A 19,713-nucleotide genomic window follows, 5' to 3' on the forward strand; every position below is an offset into this window, starting at 1 on the left:
CCATTTCTTGGGTTTTCCGACAGCTTTGAATGCATCACGTCTGCTCCCCCTGCAGGTCGCTGAGCTTTCTGCTTACCAAGTTCCGCTCATTCTGGCCAATCGTGTGGCGCGGTGCTTCAGCACCATTGCAGTGTGGAGAGATCATACGGAGGTGTAGCTCGCTGAGAGAGGGAACATTTGGAGGAAAGATACTCGACCTGGGTGACCGCTCTGGGAAAACACCAACCCTACTTCCCCGATACAGTCAGCGCGTGACATTGCCATTAGCAGCTTCACTACGGGTGAGTGTTTATTTGCCTGATATCTGGTTAAAGGTTCAGTATTTTCCAGGTAGTCGCAGTGTAGGGGCTGCTGGTGACTTGGAACAGCATCAGCTCTGTTGGTGTGGATGTACGGTAAACCGAGGGGACTGCAGCGCTAGCGGGCTGCACGGTTCCGACAAGTGTCACCTGTGTTTAGCTAGGAACCACGGAGCGGATACTTTAGTATTGGAGCCAGCAGTCTGCTGTTTCGGCCTGGTCACGACTGGTGAAAATAAGGATGGGGATGTCCACCAGCTGCTGACTCGAGCAGGCACGCTAGCGGCATGCCATCCGTGCTAAGGTAGCTAGCGTTGACGTGCAGGTTCAGGCTGTCGTGGCAGTGTTGTAACGGACGCTAGCTATGTAGCCGTTTACTTCAGAGCTAACGGCTCTGTAGAAACAACCAGAACACATTAGCTAGCTACAATGTCAAAACAGTAGGTACAATACCACTGCCCTTTTCGTTCTGAAAATGTATACACACATCTCCACTGTTGCTCTTGAAGTTTAACTCAAACTAGATGCAGCTTGTTTACTCAAAAATAGTTTTATTTTGAAATTAGAGACGGAAGTCTTACATTTTCACCCTTGAAGTTGTATGGACAACTTTTTCTTCGATAAAAGCAGTGGTTCTCCAACTTTTTTTGTCATTCCCCACTTTGAACAGGTGTGCCTTTTCAAGCCCCACTTGTTCCTCATCGATCCAATAAAATGGTAGGCCAAGCTTAAAATGGTCAAATGTATCGTTCTATAACAGGGGTCTCCAACTTTTTTTAGGATGAGAACTACTTTCAAAAAATAAAACAAATCGTGAGCTACTTTTACTCCTCTTTTTTGTTTTTTTGCAGTGTATATATTTAGCACATTTTAACATTATTACATGCTACCTTTAACCTTTGTGTGCTGTTTGGGTCTGTGGGACCCGTTTTCAGTGTTTACAACAAAATAAAATGTATGCAATTTAATTATTTTAACCTGCTTTATTTGGTGGTGGATGTCACATCCTCTAGTCTAGGGTCCGGGGGCATGCACCCCCAGGAAGATGTTTTTTAAATGTTGAAGTTAAATGCATCAATCTGGTGCACTTTGAGCTAGGGCTGCTCAATTAATCGTATTTTAATTGCAATTACGATTTTGGCTTGTAACGATTATGAAAATAACATAATCGAAATAAAACGATTTTATTTTATTCAGTTGAATTATACGTAAAGTTCAGGGTAATCAACTATTAAAAAGATACTTTTCAAATTATTTTCTTCAATAAATTGATGTTTTCAGACTAAATGGTTAATCGTTTTTAATAATCTTGATATCAATTTTTGACCCAAATAATCGAGATTATGATTTTTGCCATAATTGAGCAGCCTTACTTTGAGCCCAACATGAATTCATGGATACAGCTCTCAACACTCAGATGAAAGGGAACTGTATACTTTTCAATAATCCAAACATCTTTAGAATATGATCACAACAAATCATTTAAACTTGTTTACTCTTATCTTATGTTACCTAGTTAGCATTTTTTCTTTTTATTTATGCATAATTGACTAATCCCTCCCCTTTTAAACTTTTTACTGTCCTATAGTACACATTGGAATGATTTCTTACTTTATTTTGTACAACTTTATTAAATAGATAAAGGTGTGTTCTCTTTCTTGCTCTCTCGCTCTCTCTCTCGCTCCACATTGCTTTTCTTCCCGACTGCAACGCTGTTGTGTGTGTCTTTGAGAGCGTTTCACATGTGTGTATGAGAGATTTTTACCAGAGCCTGTCTCTGAGGGCCAAAGATATTCTACAAAATAATATTTAAAAACATTAAAACAAATTATATTTGTCTTTATATATTTTTTTCAAATATGTTTTTAGTAATATTTGTCATTAGTTTTACCAAAAATAACTTGATTAAATTGTATTTAAAATAATGAATGAATTCACAGAGGGTATACACAAGTTATTGAGCCGTTTCCGCTCTACATCCTGAACTCCTCCCTTCGATGCAATGCACTTCCGTTTTGGCGGACTGGGTTTGTTTTGCTAGCTAGCTCCGTTGTGCCGACAAAGCACTGATATCGCAGAGACAAAGAGGATATAACAATTACAACATGAAGAAAAGTGGTTCGGGAACTACGTGTGCGGTAGTTGGTTGCAATCACTCGAGAAAGCACCTGAACGAGTGGTTAGATAGAGTGCTACGACCACAAACCAGCACCCAGCACCCAGCCATGTTGTTCATTAAATACAGATAAACACAACAAATACTGCATGCATTGTATTTTTTAATATTATATATGAATATTTTCATAGTGATGTAATTGTGTGGGCTGCTTTTATATTTTAATTTGTAATACCTGTTAGGATTAAACATGTGATCTTTCTTGTTGAAGCCATTTCTTTAGTTTCCTCTCAACAATTAATTCATTCAGTGTTATTTATGTACAGTATGAGCTTAATATGAATGATGAACTGTGTTAAAAGAAATTGTAGCACTCTAAGGAACATATGAAATGCAATAATGCAATAACAGTGCAATAATGAAATGAAATTACATCAAACTTTATTTTCACTCAAACAGTACAGGCACATATGATATATTGCACAGCATAAAGAGATCATGTAAATTGTGCATTATGTAAACAACAGACAACTGTTGGCTCCTGTGGGCATGACCTAAATAAGGCAGTTTATTTTGGTTTTAAAATGCTGAGATATTTACTGCAGAACTGTAACCTTCCCTCAACAAAATCGTCAACAATTTTCGGGAGCATGTGGGCAAAGTAGAATGTGCGCAGCCTTATGATATGCCTTCAGACTGTCCATTGCTTTTCCATCTATTGCCATGGATTGAACGAAGTAGGAGCAAATTTTGCTGTACGTTATGCTGGGCCACGTCGTCATGTTATCCTCCCAGTTTTGCACTGAATTCGGGTGGGGGAGAGTAACGCTATCTCCAGTCAAAGAAGTAGAATCGTGTTCCCAAGCTAGCATCACTGTTAGCATCGAAATCGCTGTGTTTACACCAGTGCCCGTCTGACTGTTTACACCGGTTTACACCGACAGACGCTGTGCAAAAGACTTCCGGCGGAAATGAAGTGCATTTGTGTAGGGTTATGGCGCTACCCGTGGTTTGGCGCGTAAACTTGTCTATAGTAACTGAACGAGAGAGTAATGTCAAATGACAGTACAATTGACCAATCATATCTTCCCTCTAAATTGGTGGGCTTCGCGGACTTTATGACAAGTTCCGCCCACTGTGAAACGTTTCTTGTTTCCATAGGAAAAACAACTGTCAACAGCGCAAACTCGCCTTCAAAATAAAAGCATGCCAAATTACACTTAACACATACAACTGCGAAGAAAGTAAAAAACACAATGCAATATCCTTTTCAATTTCAAAGAACACAAATTGGGTTATTTACAGGTGTTGTTTAGTGTGGTAGAGGGTCGCTTTCATTGATGCGTTTTGCACCACGGGAGGGCCGTTGTTTTGATATTCAACCAGTGTGAAAAAAAAAAAAAAAAAATCTAATTTTTTTTTTCCTTGACCCACCTATCACATCTCTGTGCCCCACCAGTGGGGCGTGCCGCACACTTTAAGAAACGCTGGATAAAAGCAACTGTTACTTTCTTCTAGTGCATTTCAAATGGAGTAATTTAACGGTTAATGTGTTAAAAGGAGTTGGTGTACAGTAAATGACAGTCATCATGTGAGGAGCTTAAGTCTGTGAATAACCTTTTATATCAGCCAGCAACCCCGAGTGCCCTGTTAGTAACTTGTATGCAAGTAATTTTTCCATCATTATGTATGTGGGTTTGCATCAGGCCCGTGTAATTAAAATGACCAACACATGCGTATTGAATTGGCCGAGTCATGCCACAGTAAATAAAGGACAGAGTGCAGGGGCAGTTCAGGAGCATCAGAACAGGAGTTTGATGGTGCTTAAACTTCCCTCCCAGAAACATTTAACCTGGGCAACTACTTATACATACAGCACTTGTCTGAAGACAGGGTGTGCAAACTATGCTTGTACAGAATTGTGTTTTGTATCAGCTCAATAAAGCTAAAAGTTAGCAGCAACCAGCACTCCTCACAACATCAACATCACTTATTCATTCCTCTCTGCTCCACTAAGCCACTTTTATTCCTGCCAAGTGCTTTCCTTGTTGATCTTTCACTGTTGGCACACTGCTGTTTTTACATTAAATGAACAGCTTAGGAGTGATATGGGTCATCGAAAGTAAAAACCCTCAAACAATTGCATCATCGTGGACAAGGATGCAGAACGGAAGATCTAGTACATTCCATGCCATCTGCAGCTCCCCCTCATTCATCATCATCATAATCATCATCATCCTCCCTCTTTGCTCTATCTTTGCCACCATGTGTGTTTTGGGACTAGGCTATCATCAGAGCTGTGACCTATTTAAGACAGAAACTTCATGGACCCACTTAATCTGTGTCTCCATCTCCAGAAGATGAGTTCCGTCTGTTGCTCACTGTAAAAAAACTGTAAATTATTCACTCGTATTGTGGAGTGTGTTTAATCACTCATCGAGCTGTACACCGTAGTTACGGAGTCATGTGCTTTTTACTACGTGTCTTACAGTTGCCTAGGGATTTGAAAGGGGATTCACTAGAAGCTGAGAATAACTCTTCAAGTGAAGTTGACTAATAATGCACAATATTGTCTAAAGTTTCCACATGTCTGCCGCAGAAGTAAGCGTTTTTTTGGACAGCTCTTAATGAAAACAGTTGTTACCGTAAGTGTATTGAGCCTCAGAATGTGTCGCCTCCCTCCCACCTATGGCAATGCACACGCCTATGGGATCAAAGCTGTAATTAGCCTGCCATGGATTAGCAATGGGGACTATTTTCCACTGTTCATGCTCCCACAGAGCCAGAGGATCAGAGGACCTTTTTTCTTCCTGCAGAGAAAATCTGTCAGGTTTGTTGATGTCCCCCCAGAGGCCAAGAAAACCTGAAACCTTCTGCCCCTGAGAGCTTGGACATCGGGCATTTCTTAAAGTGATTGTGGTATTTTCCTTTTGTTTGTTGTCATTCAGCATCCATGGGTTCTTAATACACTTCAGTCAGTCAGCAGTGAAGTTATTCCAGTTGTGTTGCGTGCAGACAGTGTTGAGTCAGCTGGATATCTTGGCGTGCAGACAGAGCGGTGGGGCTGCTGACTCACTGTGCTGCCAGGTATGAGGTCTGTCTGTGTGTCGGCTGTCTCCATGATGTACAGTGTGTCGCCCCCCCCTCGGCTCCCCCCTGCTCAGAAACGCCTCTCTGTCAGCCAAACATGAGTTCATACTGTTCCTCTGGGGCTCAAAAGAGGAGGAGCAGCATAATGTGTGTACTCTCTTGTTTGTAAATGAATCAATGCTTTCAAAACTGATTGCAACAAGGTTTGGGTATCATAGGTTATATTGACCAAGCTAAGGAAGGGATTACCTGGGGCACAGTCTGCAAAATACTATGCACATCAGGAGGCCTGCAATAAACAATATTTAAATATCAATCTAAACTGCAGGGTTATTTTCTCAATTATTGGATTATAAAGTAGAAATAGTGAAAAATACTTCCAATTGTATTAGTTTGTACATTAAGCTGATGACTTGATAAACTCTGTTTTCATTCTCTGAACTAAATCCTCAAATTAAATACACCTTTAGCCTGTTGTGCTTTATGTGTGTGAATGTTTTGATAGGTTAAGATCAACTGTATTATCTTTGTGGAAATGGCTGGTTCCCTTTGAAGTGGTAAAAGGCTTTCACATTGTTCTGTTTTACATTATGACCGGTGGATTTATGACCTTCCGTTTAATGTATGAATACAATGCTGTTCTAGCAAATCAAGTGGTCAACCTTTAATCCACCATTCTGTATTGGACAAAGCAAATATTTCACTTTGTAAATGAAGATTTTCACCAAATCTGTAAGATAATAAACTCACAGAGAAAGATAGCAATTAAGTTCAACTCTTCTATTTTGAAAATGATTAAATAGATTTTCTGTATGGATAACCACAGAAACTCTCCCAGCTATGGACGATCAACATTACATTACATGGCATTTAGCTGACGCTTTTATCCAAAGCGACTTACAATAAGTACATTTGGCCAGGAAGATACAACCTTGAAGAAAACAGAATCATATACAGTGGGGCAAAAAAGTATTTAGTCAGCCACCAATTGTGCAAGTTCTCCCACTTAAAAAGATAAGAGAGGCCTAGGTATACCTCAACTATAAGAGACAGAATGAGAAAAAAAAAATCCAGAAAATCACATTGTCTGATTTTTAAAGAATTTATTTGCAAATGATGGTGGAAAATAAGTATTTGGTCACCTACAAACAAACAAGATTTCTGGCTCTCACAGACCTGTAACTTCTTCTTTAAGAGCCTCCTCTGTCCTCCACTTGTTAACTGTATTAATGGCACCTGTTTGAACTCGTTATCAGTATAAAAGACACCTGTCCACAACCTCAAACTGTCACACTCCAAACTCCACTATGGCCAAGACCAAAGAGCTGTCAAAGGACACCAGAAACAACATTGTAGACCTGCACCAGGCTGGGAAGACTGCATCTGCAATAGGTAAGCAGCTTGGTGTGAAGAAATCAACTGTGGGAGCAATTATTAGAAAATGGAAGACATACAAGACCACTGATAATCTCCCTCGATCTGGGGCTCCACGCAAGATCTCACCCCGTGGGGTCAAAATGATCACAAGAACGGTGAGCAAAAATCCCAGAACCACACGGGGGGACCTAGTCATTGACCTGCAGAGAGCTGGGACCAAAGTAACAAAGACTACCATCAGTAACACACTACGCCGCCAGGAACTCAAATCCTGCAGTGCCAGACGTGTCCCCCTGCTTAAGCCAGTACATGTCCAGGCCCGTCGGAAGTTTGCTAGAGAGAATTTAGATGATCCAGAAGAGGATTGGGAGAATGTCATATGGTCAGATGAAACCAAAATAGAACTTTTTGGTAAAAACTCAACTAGACGTGTTTGGAGGAGAAAGAATGCTGAGTTGCATCCAAAGAACACCATACCTACTGTGAAACATGGGGGTGGAAACATCATGCTTTGGGGCTGTTTTTCTGCAAAGGGACTAGGACGACTGATCCGTGTAAAGGAAAGAATGAATGGGGCCATGTATCGTGAGATTTTGAGTGACAACCTCCTTCCATCAGCAAGGGCATTGAAGATGAAACGTGGCTGGGTCTTTCAGCATGACAATGATCCCAAACACACCGCCCGGGCAACGAAGGAGTGGCTTCGTAAGAAGCATTTCAAGGTCCTGGAGTGGCCTAGCCAGTCTCCAGATCTCAACCCCATAGAAAATCTTTGGAGGGAGTTAAAAGTCTGTGTTGCCCAGCGACAGCCCCAAAACATCACTGCTCTAGAGGAGATCTGCATGGAGGAATGGGCCAAAATACCAGCAACAGTGTGTAAAAACCTTGTGAAGACTTACAGAAAACGTTTGACCTCTGTCATTGTCAAACACAACAAATAACTTTTGTTATTGACCAAATACTTATTTTCCACCATCATTTGCAAATAAATTCTTTAAAAATCAGACAATGTGATTTTCTGGATTTTTGTTCTCTTTTTATCTCTCATAGTTGAGGTATACCTACTGTAGGATGAAAATTACAGGCCTCTCATATTTTTAAGTGGGAGAACTTGCACAATTGGTGGCTGACTTTTTTGCCCCACTGTAAGTACATCAGGTTTCATAGAGCCAAACATTTCAAGTGCAGTTTCAAAAGAGAAAACAACATTTACATTCTTATTCATCTCCTGCTGTTTGGGTTTCTTGACAAGACAGTTGCCTAATACCTGCAGACAGCTGGCTACTTGGCATTAGCTCTCCGACAGACACAGATGGAACGAGGCAGAATCTGTTCACCAGATAATACTTTGTCAACAAACACAAATAGATAGCTCGAATCAGTCTACACAAGTTTCTCTTTTTTTCAAAATGTGGTAGATGCGATCATTAAAACACTTCTGGAGAGCCAAAAACAGCTGGCCTCCTGGAGTCAACCTTTTGACAGGTACATATAGAATAGCTATTCTTGTCAGAGTTGATGGAATTGTTTTGACTGCTGATGTTGCAGACTGTCAGTAACCTTTATAATAAGTCACGATTTCTAACCAGCAGGACCGAACCCCAAGTATTTCCTTTACAGTGATAGAAAGCAGCAAATCCTTACATGAGAAGCTATAGCCGGTGAATGTTTGACATTTTTGGCTGATGTAGGACAAACCCAGCTGCTTTGTAGACGGCTAAGATGAACAAGAACAACAACACCCTTACTTTTTTGCCAAATGAATAAAAAGACTGTTTGGATTTGTTTCTTTGGAAGCCTCTTGCTGTGGCACAGTGATATTATATTCTATTTTAGCAATGACTCTTACAAAGAATAAGCCAAAAAGTATCTTGAAAAGTCACTTTGTTTAGACTTATCCCAACCTACAGTTACAACTGCCTTGCACAGAGTACAATATGCTAATAGCAGCTTATACTGAAAGGAAAATACATATATGCTGTTGACCTGAAACACAATTTCTCATGAAACCAAAAGGCCCCTGAACTTTTTCCCCGGTTGTACTGGATGTCAGTGGGGAAACCCAAGCTGTGCATCAGTTACTTATGGCAACATGGACAGTTTGTTTTAGTCAAGATTAAATGGCATGAGCGCCTCAGAGCTGCTGTTTTCTGCTGGGCTCGGCCTTCCCTTCGATCGGCTTTCTGCTCTCCCGCTCAGCTTGCCGGTCACGACTCAGCGCCTGTCTGAAGTTGAACAGATGCCAAAGCCCGGTTGAGTCAGGGAGCCTTTGAATTATTGCCAGTTATTTGTTGTTGTGATATGATGGGAAAGACGTTGAAGGAAAGTGGGGACTTTTGCTGGATCAAGCTGTGAGATATGTTTACGGGAGAATGAGGCACCTGTTAACAAAAGTATTCCCTTACACTTTTTGAGGCCAAGCTGCTAATGCTGCCAGTCTGCTGAGGTTTGATCAGTATGAATGGAGGAAGGATTTCCACTGATTAAATATTGACAGTTAATACTCAGAAAAGGAGCATTTTGCTTTGCGTAACTACATTTTTGAAGTGTCTAGGTCCTCAAAATACTTGGCCAGTAAAATTCTGGCATGGGCTTATACTTATTAACTTGGCAAATCTGTCATTGTTCTGCTTGTAAAATTAATTTTGCGACTGCTGCAGTGGAGTTGATGGTGCCAAATTGTATCCCTCATTATTGTTTTTCACAGTGTAGGAAACAATTAGATTTAACAATCATTATGAGTCTCTAGGTTGTGAAGAAATTGAAAGGCCAAGCTCTCTGGCTTCCATATGTTCAGCTGTTTTTCAGCCCCCCACCCTAGCATCTGAGGTGGTAGTGTAATGCACCCTGTCTCTCTCTCCCCCCCCCCCCCTCATTGATTCTTTGGTCATGCAGGCTGTGATCTCAGGCCGGTGGGCCATGCAGTGGTCTTGGCATGTCACAAAGGCTCAAGGTGGCCTATTGTTAAAGGACTGCCAAGCAGCTTATTTGGCAGTAAAGCATTTTCCCATGTTTCTCTGGAGTAAAGTTAAACACTCGGCTGCCCTGCTGACATGGTGCGTGGTGTGCGGGGGGCACACCACGCACCATGTCAGCAGGCGTGCTAAATACTGTGGAATTAGTGGTCATGTGTCTGCAGTTTGAACTGTCAGTGAACTTGCCCAGGCTTTCATAAAAGGCAACCCCCTTTTACCTAATAGCTGTTGTGTTTAATATGTAAACCTGAACAAACCAATGAAAAGCAGTACCATGGCCCTGCTATAAGTCCCAGTTGTAAAACTTGTGATGTTAAGTTGACACATTGAGACAAATGTTTGTTAATCACTATGGAATACTTTGAGGAGCAAGTGTTGTGCTAAATTCGAAAATCATAATAACGATAAAGTGTGTCTCATGTTTACTCCTTCTTATATACATAAAGGCCCAGACACACCAAGCTGACACCAAAGAACACGTCCCGACGGAACACGACTGTTGTGTTGCCTCACGTCTCCTGCGTCTTGGCCAACAGTCGCACTGAAACACACCGCAAAGACTTCAGCCGACGGCCAAGTAGCACATACGAACAGCGCATGCGTGAGTGGTAATAACTCTCCATACATTACGTTACATAGTGCCTTTACTACGTAATGACAATAAGTTGAATCTTCTATCTTCCATACCAGCAGGCGGCGGTAGTGTGTATTCACCATTCAAAATAGGCAAGCGGAAGACAGACTGCGTAATATATACAAACAACAAATAGCGTGTGCGTTTTCACTCTCGTCCATCTAAAACATGTTTAGTGCGGGCAGATAGATGAAAATGAAAGATAATAGCCGTCTGTGTGTGCCTTCTTAATCGTTTGTTTGCGTACCTCGCTTCTCATGCACTGATTTGCTAAGCTGAACAGCCAATCAGAGTGATTTATTTTGCCGACAGCTCCACCGATTCAACTTGTTGCGGAAGGTGTTGGCACGGCCGAAAAGACACAACGGTGCGGGACACACCAATCTGAGTAGGGCAACAGGACGCTCATCGACGGCCAGAAATCTATCGACATCTATCGACAATTATTGGCAAATGTTTTGTATTGCACATCATAAATCCAAAACAACTCTCAACTTTATACTACCAATACTACACCAACAATAGAATGGTGTTGTTATTTATGTTGTAATGAAAGCCAAGACACTACAGCCACAGCACTTGCATTTCATCCGGAATGCTTGCTATTATGTTACTTGTCTGAAGATAATGGGGCGTTGTACACAAAAGCCATTGTATGCCATACTTCATAACATCACAAACTAAATGCTTGAGATACAGAACATGCCAGTGGCTGTTATAAGTCGAGTGAAGCTGCTGTGTGGCACTCTGGAGGACATGTGTTTATCCTGTATCGTGGGACACATTTGCATTGGAAGCATTTGTATGCCTCGGTGTGAGGAGCAAAGAGGAAGGAGGCAGGATGCTTTTGGCATTCACCTGTGCTGTTGTGTGTTGTGGCTCACCCTGTATAATCAGTGTAACCCTGTGTGTGTGTGTGTGTGTGTGTGTGTGTGTGTGTGTGTGTGTGTGTGTGTGTGTGTGTGTGTGTGTGTGTGTGTGTGTGTGTGTGTGTGTGTGTGTGTGTGTGTGTGTGTGTGTGTGTGTGTGTGTGTGTGTGTGTGTGTGTGTGTGTGTGTGTGTGTGTGTGTGTGTGTGTGTGTGTGTGTGTGTGTGTGTGTGTGTGTGTGTGTGTGTGTGTGTGTGCACGCTCAGTTTCAACACAGGCCCATCCCAACACGTCTGGCCCTGCAGCTGCAGCAGAGCTAATTTTAGCCCCGGATGTGCGTACGCCTCAGTTCCCCTCGCCTGGCCTATGAGAGATGAAGATTGGATGGGGGGGGGGAAACGTTGCAAATCTTTCACTCTCCTCTATTCTTAGCACCCATCCCTTTCTTTCTGTCTGTATGATTACCTGTAGTGTGCATTTTCCATGAATGTCCACGTTTCCTAGGGGCAGAACTATTGATTTGCACAGGATCACATAGACTGAATTCACTGTCACCTGCAGGTTTGTGACCTTTACTCACCAAAAAACATTTCTGTTTGATGGCATCTGACCGTGGTGTGTACCTTTGTCAGCCTCACTATCTTTAAAATGTTCTACGGTCATTGCTCTGTATAGAAAAATAGGCAATAGCAGTCATTTTCCAGTGCTGTATTTGCTATTAATAAACCCAATTATATTCCTCTGCAGGCAGCCAGCTCCTCTGTGAGTGGCTCGTCCTTGTTACGAAAGAGAGAGGCACGGAATGGAGATAACAGCCGACCGGTTCACTGTGGGCAGGTATTAGCTGTTAATCCCTCTACCTAGGGGAAAGTGCCTGGATAAAGTGTGTGTCGTAGGCTTGTGTGTTTCATGAGTAATGGCCACCTGCAACACACGCACCACAGAGGATGAGTAAATTCCCTTGTGACCGTGTCAAACCAAATGTGTAATTCTTGGTCAGAGGAACAAAAATAACACATGCATATCTGTGTTTTTGTACTTAGTTTTGCATTTGGGTGGAAATCAGCAGACTGAAAGAAAACTCCCAGTGGTCATGAACGTGCCCCAGATTCTTGTTAACCTTACTTTTAAGTTTCTGTAGACTAGGGCTGAACGATTAATCGATTTTAAATCGAAATCAATTTGAGATTATGCAATTATCAAATCGCAACGCCTATTTTTTTTTTTTCTCCTTGTATGTCAGTCATCCACACCAATCAGAAGTGCTGTGCTCCACATGTACCAGTCATTGTTAACCAATCAGAAGTGGCCCATGATAGAAGTTGATAGACAGATTGATCCAATCACCGGCCAAGTATTTTTGAAATACTTTTCCAATTGGCTTCCAATGGAGCTTTCCTCGATGGTTTGGTGAAACAAACCATCTGAGTCAGGTTAGTAATGCTCCATCACATGTTTTACATCTACTACAGGGGGAATCTTAAACTGAAGCTTGACTTTAAAGCAACACAGCGGAAGTTTCATTTAAGTTGAGTTCTTTCACTCGTAGCTCGGGGTGCTAGAGACGGGAGCACGTTGATACGACCTTCCTAGCCAGAGATATGGCCGCATTTTATAATAAACCTCCGTTGGGGCGATTAAAAACAAATATCGCAAATCGCAATCGTAATATTTGTCATGTTCGGCAGTCTGTTCAGGGTCACCGCACTCGCATGCAGCACTGTCTGCCAGGCCCCACTTCTTCATTGATGTTTTGAAGCGACCGACCCCAGTTCGTAGACTGTTTAGTGTGGTCCATTGCCGGCGTGGTAGGTCGTCTCCTCCTATGGCGCCATCTCCTGGGTCCCAGATGTAGCGATGGATGCGGGAGGGCCCGGCTAGCTCCCACTCCTGCCTCCAAGCAGCCGCCAACCATGCATCTCTGGAGAGGTCCTCAGAGGTGGAATTGAACATATAATAACCACCTGCCCTTTATATAGACCACCCTCGGAAGCCAGCGTCTTCGACGTAGGACCATAGATGCGGGCATGGCTACAGAACACCGAGTTGGACCTCTGACGTTACACGAAAGAAGAAGAATATTTGTCAGAAAAATTGCAATTCGATTATTTCCCCAAATCGTGCAGCCCTACTGTAGACTCACCTTGGTTTTACTATTTCTCTAATCTAATGTCTGATTGGAGCAGCTAAATGGCCCTAATTTAGGAAACTATGATGTATTTAAATCTCAAAATAAGTGTGAAGGCTGTATTAAAACCGCACGTTGATATATTTTAGCAAGAAATACAAGCCCTGTAATGGCATGCGTCTTTGCTGCTTAGGTGTCTTTGAGCAAGACACTGACTACATCCTGGTCTTTGTTTGACCCTGTGATCCCACTTTAGTGGATAAACACAGACCGTTGACCTACAAAGATAGATACATTGTCATACCATCATTGTTGGATATTTAGTTTGTCATGGTCACAGCAAACACAGTTGACGGACTAAGGACAGTGTCCGAACAGAACGGGCACAGAGTTTGCTTAAGCTCAATAATTCATGGCTGACTGAGCTCAACTGTCCTTGAAGAATCCCCAGAGTTGGTCGGTTGAAACCAGGCACTGCTCATTTTGGGCAGAGAGGAGAAGTTGAGACAGACACTTACAAACCCATGATACAAAATATTTGGAGTCTCCCTGTTTGGTTTTTAAGGAAGGTCAAAAGATGCAACATTTTCATTATCATCATCACATGTTCCATGTGATCCATCCAAAGTGTGTCTTCCACACACTTTGGATTACATTGCTGTCGTTTGATTTAGGTTGGTTTAGTTTTTCTTCATCTTGTGGTTTGAATCCACATCCGAGAAACATATGATCACTCGTTGTGTTACAGTAAAGAAAGGAAAGCAGCCCTCTAGGAGACTTCTTTGTTTGGAAACCTATACAAAAATATCTTTCTACTGCAACCAGTGTTTTAACCTATTCTGTTGTTTGGCCATAAAGAAATTGATTTAGATGTTTGACAACCAAACTCGTCTACAGGCCAGACTGATTTTCTTATTCCTTTGTTTACCATGTGTTGTTTCTGCACCTGGTACTGTCCAAACAGCATAAAAAGCAAATAAAGAGAATGAGCACCGGCCCTTCATGCTTTTCTGAAGTAACACAGTGACTGAAATCATATTGTTCCCTTGTTTCCCTTCAGCCAAAATCTCTCGCTAACCGTATGGCACATTAGTTCAATTCTGTTTGACTAGTTAACTTATAAATAATTGTGAGTGGATATCAGTTTTTATCACAAGTGGTTGATTTGATAACTAAACAAACAACACATGAAAACGCAAAGCTTATTCAGCTGTGCGGCTGCAGAGAAAAGCTAGTCGTGATCACACCTCTTGGTTTGATATCTGCAGCACACAGACACTGTATTTGGCACGTTTAGGACATTTCTTTACACGTCATGCTAAAAAATATCGCACCCAGTTATCATCACACCCGCTGACTAATGCTACTGCAGCATTTGCTATTATATTAATATTGATGATGACACAACACATTCATTTTTTCTTGCAAATGTACCCAAATGTGCCCCTCTCTGATGAATTCACATTCACTTGCAGACTCATGTTTGAAACTGACGCATGTGGTTAAAGTTGTTGACTTTGTGGGAAAATAAACGTTTCCTCTTGTTGAATAAATGTTAATTTTGTCAGATCATTTAGTCGTTTTTAAAGAGGTTCTTTTCAACACCATTAAAATGAGCGATGACAGGGAAAATAGAAAATCGTGTCCCGAAAAACGAATACAAACTCAGTGGTAATTATTTTATTTACTTCAGTTAGAATCTACATTAGTGTGTTAATCATCCATGGCTGTCTCTTCCCTCTGTCCTCAGGGCGGCATTTTTTAGGAGTGGTTTTCTGTACTTTGCAGGGCTGAAACCTTGTGCATGTTTACATTGGTTTAATGAGTCACTTAGTCCCGGTTACTCGTATGATTCATCCGCCTGTAGTGAATGATGAGCATTGTTAGGTGTTTGAGGGAGACCTCCATTCAGTACTTGAAATAAGGCTCCAGTCACTTATTAAGGGAGGGCTTGTGGGCTAAGGCTGCATGGTTTATGTTGTGCATTGTTGCTAATGGGATCTTTTATCAACATGCTTAACAGTTGTGCTTGATCCTGCCACTTAATGCTGTAGCTGTTGTTAGTCCTGTGTCCTGGCTCTGGCACAGAAGAGGACTGGGTAAAGTCACGGGAAACACACAACAGTCCTGCTCAAACCAGCTTTGGCTTGAATGATTGAATAAAGGGATTTTTCATTTACCAGTTTAGCTAACGACTCGAGTCCCTTTTGAGTCATGAGACAGCTGAGGGTCCAGACTCCAGTATATAAAAGTGAGCATTTTTTTTGCCCTTTCCCTATAAGGGCAGTTAGAACAACATGTAGCACTGTATAGCATTACATAACTGATGCAATGCATAGATTGGCCAGTGACAGTAATCGGCCAATTTTCAGCTTGGTGGACCATGACCAACAATTCAAACAGTCTAAGACATAGCTGATTCTGTGCCAGTAAAATCTGAGGATAATTGCAGTCGTTGCATCTGTAGTGGGTGTCACATTTTTGATTTTAGATACGCTAGCGTCTTGGCTGTTAAGAATGGCAATGTTTGTTGGACAGCCTGATGGTCGGTCTACTATGGTCCATTCGGAAAAATCTTTATTGATTCAGCTATTGGATTGATTTCCATGAACAGAAATCTGTTATGAATTTTAATGACGGTGCTTAGGGCTGCACAATTTGGGGAAATAATCTAATTGTGATTTTTCTGACAGATATTGCGATTCGATTTGCGATATTTGTTTTTAAGCGACCCAACGGAAGTTTATTGTAAAATGCGGCCATATCTCCGGCTCGGAAGGTCGCATCAACATGCTCCGTTCTCTAGCACCCCCGCAGCCCGAGCTATGAGTGAAAGAACTACATTTACATTAAACTTCCGTTGGGTTTTTAAAGTCAAGCTTCAGTTTAAGATTCACCCTGTACTAGATGTAAAACATGTGGTGGAGCATTACTAACCTGACTCAGATGGTTTGTTTCACCAAACCATCTAGGAAAGCTCCATTTGAAGCCATTTGGAAAAGTATTTCAAAAATACTTAGATTGGGTCAATCTGTCTATCACCTTCTATCATGGGCCACTTTTGATTGGTTAACAATGATTGCTACATGTGGAGCACAGCACTTCTGATTGGTGTGGTTGACTTACACACAAGAAGAACAAAAAAAATAAAGATAATTGCATCATTTAAATTCGCGATTTCGATTTAAAATCGATTAATCGTTCAGCCCTAACAGTGCTGCCTACCAATCCTTAGCGCCTCTGAGGTTGTCATGTTTGGGTTTTAGTACACATTCGATGTGAAATTCAATTTGATGTCTATATTTCTTGGTGCTCGGAACGTGAATTCCCAATGGCTTTGGTAATCCCCAAGCCTTTCCCCTAATGCCACGATCATGTCCCTTATTCAGTGAAATATCAATCTACTACATGGGTCGACACACACACACTGGTATATCCATCTAACTGCAAATTCACATTGGAACATATCGTGTAAAATGCTCTGTGTGGAAACTAAATACAAAGTAACTTATTGGCTTTGTTTCAACCTTGTGCGCTGTTAAGCAGGGTGTTTAGCAATGTCATTGTGATTTGGGGTTTGAAGTGTTGTAAACAGGATGGGTTTGCACTCTTCCATTGTGAGCCCCACCACAGGACAATAAGCAGGTCCTGCAGAGGAAGAACAACTCCTAGAAGGAACATTCGCCAAGCCTCATTACTTGTATGACATATTTAGCAAACACTGACGGTTGGCTGGGGAGAACTGTTGTTGCTGGAAACGCAAAAGACCGGGTGAAATATAGAAATGAATGAAACCGTGTAGTCCCAGAGTTCAGTTCCAGATCATTATGGGTTGTTTTAACCAAAGGAGAGGACAGCATTTTAATTATTCCTTTTACTCTGTCTTAGCTAGGTTACTGTGTCCTGTTCTTCTTACAGCAGTTGTATTCATACTGAGGCGCTTGGGTTGCATCTGTATGGTGAGAAAAGCTCTAAGGCAGGAACGCATGTTCTTTCTTACAATGCAATCATTTTATACAATTCATCAAATTCCTTTTGAGGCGTCTAAGAAATGCTGTCGGACTTCTATAACCTTACAACTGTTTGAGTTAGTGTTGTCGTTATCCATTTGATCATCTATCCAGTTATAAGCTATTTTTTATATTAAATATCCATATTTTGTGATACTGTCAATTCATTTTCTGGAAAATAAATGGAGGATTGTGATTGAATACAATAACCAATTGTATTGTCTGTTTCGGACAAATTTAGCAAGTGAAATGCCTGATAAATCAAAGTACATTATATGATGCTCTTATGACATGAAGATTAACTATCGCCATGAAACAGCTCCTCTTATTGATTTGCAACATCGGCCACAATGGCCTAATAAACCTAGAGATGGTCTATAAGGGTTGAGATGGTGTCAACATAAACAGTATGTACAAAGCTGCAAGCCTTTAAGTCAGATGTACAGCTCAAATGAGGTTGATTACATTTATTTGGTCATTTTGGTAGTTTATTGTCCTAAAGAACTCAAAATATATTCTCACCAATAATTTAACTAGAATATGTTGTCATCAAATATGAGATATATGTTTTGTTTGTGTTGTATTAGTCATCCCTCGTACCCCCTTTGCTGTATTCACTCGACCTGGCGCCACTGTTACCCTTTGCTGTGATGAGTCATACAGAATGAGTACGCCTTATCTGGCAAAGGAAAATAAATACCTTCTTCATACACATCACTCCAGATGGATGGGACTGCTGCATGGTCATTTCCTTTAGTCCTTGTGATTAATTGCTAATCTGAGAGTCCTTCAGATTAACACAAGGCTGAGCTGGAAGGGCTCAGCATCAGATGGAGAGCTCAGTGATGTGGCACCGGGAGGGAGACCCTAGCCAGCTCTCTGCAGACTCTTCTTTTGGGGTTGTACAGTCAATTCTATGGGTGTGCATCATCAATATGCATTTTTAGCTGTTGAAAACAACTTGGACAGCTGACTGTTGCTATGCAACAATAGGACACTTGGGAATTCACTCCTTGTGCCTCTAAATAACCTTCGAAAAGCATTTGTTGAACAACTGAATATATGTTCTTTGCCCTGAATGCATAGTTCGGCTTCCTTGCTGATGCTCTTTAATGTTAAAGTGTGCAGATTGTAGAGGAGGCTTGTGAAGTTGGAGCAACTCCCTCTTGTTTTCCAAAGTCTCTGTGTTTTTGCTGCTGTTGTGTTGCCTGATTCATTGTCATGTACGTTTGTAGAGTAATGCCAAAATAATTTTCCTAAAGTCTTCTATCATGTTTTAATCCACTTTAAGATACACTACAGAACAAAAGGATGCAAAAAACAAGTATATACATTTTTTTATGAATATGCCATTTGATTTAGAAAAATGTCAGAAATGCTCCTCGCTATTTCCTGACGCTCGAGGTGATGTCATCAAGACTGTCTTGTTTTGTCAAACCAACAGTTATGATCCTGAAGATATCAAATGTTACTATAAGATAAGGGAAGGAATATTTCAAATGTTTGAATCCAAAAACTGTCAAAATGTTGTGTAACAAAGCTCTATGAGTTAATTCTAATTATAGTTTGACGTGATTTTTTACCTAACCTGTGGTAGTTTGTTCATTAACGGAGGATTTATTCCTTGTGTTGCAGATGAGCGTCGGTGATTGACAGATGTGTGACGCTGTGGGGAACCATTCGCTTCTCCCAGTGGAGATCTGAGTTCTGGGACACTGAGGTGAGCGACTGTTGTTGTTGATCTCATGGATGGGTGTTATTAATCTCTTAATCCTGCATATACTGATGTTTTTATTACAGTTAATCTCTTGTTCTTACCTCTTTTTTTACATTGTACTGTTATGTGTTTTCTTTATGCAATTAATCTAAAAAAAGCAACAATGTCAGAAAACTATTAGCATTATCTTTAACAATTTTAGCCTAATGTTGCTACGGCAATATGAAGGATAACAACAAACATGTTTTTTTGGGGAAGAAATTAAACTTTCTAACATGTGAAATACTGAATTAAGTATTCAATGTCCCAATCAGTCAGTACAAAAATAAAATAAAATAGTAAAATAAAACATGTTTTCTTTCACGTTTAATGTTTTATATTCTCCGATTTGAATTGAATGAACTCATCTTTGTCATGACACTTGCAGTTTTATATACATGAGAACCACTCTATATATTACGTAAGGGACATTTATTTTTGGTGAATATTTGCCATTGCC

General features: G+C 41.0%; 1 protein-coding gene across 5 annotated transcripts in view; it reads left to right on the forward strand.

The window, feature by feature from the left end:
• Window positions 1-41: 41 nt before the first annotated feature.
• The window catches only part of LOC307029449 (hyccin 2), a 47,018-nt gene continuing 27,346 nt past the window's right edge, over window positions 42-19,713 (forward strand). The window contains exons 1-5 of one of the 5 annotated variants that reach the window (XM_079665468.1): window positions 42-281; window positions 10,304-10,458; window positions 11,626-11,920; window positions 12,107-12,196; window positions 19,133-19,217. The gene's annotated coding sequence lies outside the window, so the exon portion shown is untranslated. The remainder of the gene's footprint in view (window positions 282-10,303; window positions 10,459-11,625; window positions 11,921-12,106; window positions 12,197-19,132; window positions 19,218-19,713) is intronic. The other 4 variants (XM_079665467.1, XM_079665469.1, XM_079665466.1 and 1 more) reach the window with 4 other exon arrangements.

Source organism: Notothenia rossii, assembly GCF_949606895.1.
Source record: "Notothenia rossii genome assembly, chromosome: 2".
NCBI lineage: Eukaryota > Metazoa > Chordata > Actinopteri > Perciformes > Nototheniidae > Notothenia > Notothenia rossii.